Source organism: Mus caroli, chromosome 10 (genome assembly GCF_900094665.2).
Source record: "Mus caroli chromosome 10, CAROLI_EIJ_v1.1, whole genome shotgun sequence".
NCBI classification, from domain to species: Eukaryota; Metazoa; Chordata; class Mammalia; order Rodentia; family Muridae; genus Mus; species Mus caroli.
Genome location: NC_034579.1, coordinates 110,353,406 through 110,355,447, shown reverse-complemented (window position 1 = coordinate 110,355,447; position 2,042 = coordinate 110,353,406). Strand labels below are relative to the sequence as shown.

At 48.2% G+C, this 2,042-nt stretch overlaps 1 pseudogene; it reads right to left on the bottom strand.

The window, feature by feature from the left end:
- Positions 1–1,054: 1,054 nt before the first annotated feature.
- LOC110302759 overlaps positions 1,055–2,042 on the bottom strand; it is a 2,867-nt pseudogene continuing 1,879 nt past the window's right edge.

The window sequence follows — 2,042 nt, the reverse complement described above, 5'->3', positions numbered from 1 at the left end:
GGTGGTATCTCATGTAGTTCAAGTATAGATCCCAATCGACAATCCAGCTGTCTTCAGAGCAGTGGCTTGGCTCTGCCAAAATGAAATGGCACAGACTTGGAACATCGTGGACTCAGGGCTTGCAATACTTGTGCACTCAGCAGTGCATGCTCTGCAGAATTTGATGTATCCTTGACAAAACTAAGACCATACTGCTTCATTGTCACGTGATCTGTAGAATCTGATGTATCCTTGACAAAACTGAGACAGTACTCCTTCATTGTGGAATGCTCTGTAGAATCTGATGTATCCTTGACAAAACTGAGACGGTACTCCTTCATTGTGGAATGCTCTGTAGAATCTGATGTAGGCTTCATAAAACTTTGAAGGTATTCCTTCATTATCTTGGATTTATCCATGGATTGTTGAGGGCAAGTCCTTGGCCTTTTGATTCAGAGAAGACTCCAGTTAGTTATTTATACTCTATACTTCAAGGACCCTCCCAAATATTACATTGTGCAAAGCTGGGTGTTAAACCCATAATCCTAGCATCTATTTGCATTGCCTAAGGAGGCAAGATTTTGCCCAGTCTGGTGGCAAAATCAGAACCTGAGGAAAAGAAGCAGATCAGGCAGAGAAGTAGAGGCAGGTGGAATTCTGATCTCAAGGTTAGCCTGGTTGTCAGACCTAGTTTGAGGACAGCTAGGGCTACAAAGGAAAACCTAGGGTAAATAGTCAAAACAAGAAAACAAAAAAAAAAGAGTGAAGCTTCTTTTTTTCATATTTATGGAGATGTTATTTCCTTTATTTGAGAAACTTAAGTCTTGGGTACATCAAAACCAGTTTCTGGGATGAGGGAAAAAAAAAAACCCAGAACCCACAATAGAAAAAAAAAAGTTATCATCTGGGTCACAACAGAACCCAGAGATATTCTTATAGTTGAAAAATTATAGGTGCTTCATAATTGACCTTCTGATACAAAATGACCTATTGAATTTGCAACTTGGTTCTCGGTGTGGAGGTCCACAGACAAACTAGGATGTCTTCAGACCTTAGCTGGATGCCGTGAGGGGTTATTTGGCTTTCGACTCTTTTTTCCTTGTCTAAGAGGTAGCAGCAGCAACAGTGTCCACCTTCTGGGCAGCTTCTTTCTTGGCATGATGAGCCTGCAGGACTGCCANGGCTTCATCTACCTTGGAGCGGAGGAACTCGGGGGACTCCAGCATGTGCAGCAGCTCAGAGTTGTCGATTTCCAGCAGCATCCCGGTGATTTTCCCAGCCAGGTTTGAATGCATTGTTTGGATAAGCAGGAACAGATGCTCCCCCAGCATCTGCTTCTGCTCCTGGGGGGGGGGGGTGCTGCAGCAAGCATGGAGGCAGTCAGGGGCTCCTGACCCTGGACGTGGACTGCAGGCTGGGGGGCCTGCAGTGGCTGGATGGCAGGGTGTGGGCTCAGGACACTGGAGGCATACTTGTATGGAGCCACAGCCCTGGGAGCGGGGGCAGCAACTGTGGCCCGAGGTGCAAGGTTTGGCAGGGCTGCGACTCTCTGAGCAGTAGTAGGAAGGCCATGAGTGGCCGGAGCATTACCAGTAGGAGCCAGATGTCGAAGAGCTGGACAAGACCCAGACTGCCACAGGGCAATTGACATTCCTTGGAAGCCTTGAGGTCTCCCGCCTTGCTGCCAGCGTGTATTAGGCCTCATCTGTGGTAACTGGTTAGGCGTGTAATATGGGGGTCTTCCCTGAGCCTGTGGAACTGCGGGCACAAAGTAGCCACCAGCTGCAGGCTGGAACTGATTTAAGATGGCACTGGCAGGGAGTGCTCTCATCCCCGCTACAGGCTGCATGTACTGGTTAGTCAGGTGAGCCTTCCACTCTTCCTTCCTCTGGGCCAGGGCGACATACAGAGGCTTGGAGCCCACAATGCGTCNATTCATCTCGGTGACAGCTTTGGTCGCCTCTTCAGGAGAGGAGAAACAGACAAAGCCAAACCCTTTGCTTCTCCCATCTTCTAGCATCACCTTCACACTGGTGATTGATCCAAAGGGAGAAAACTCTTTC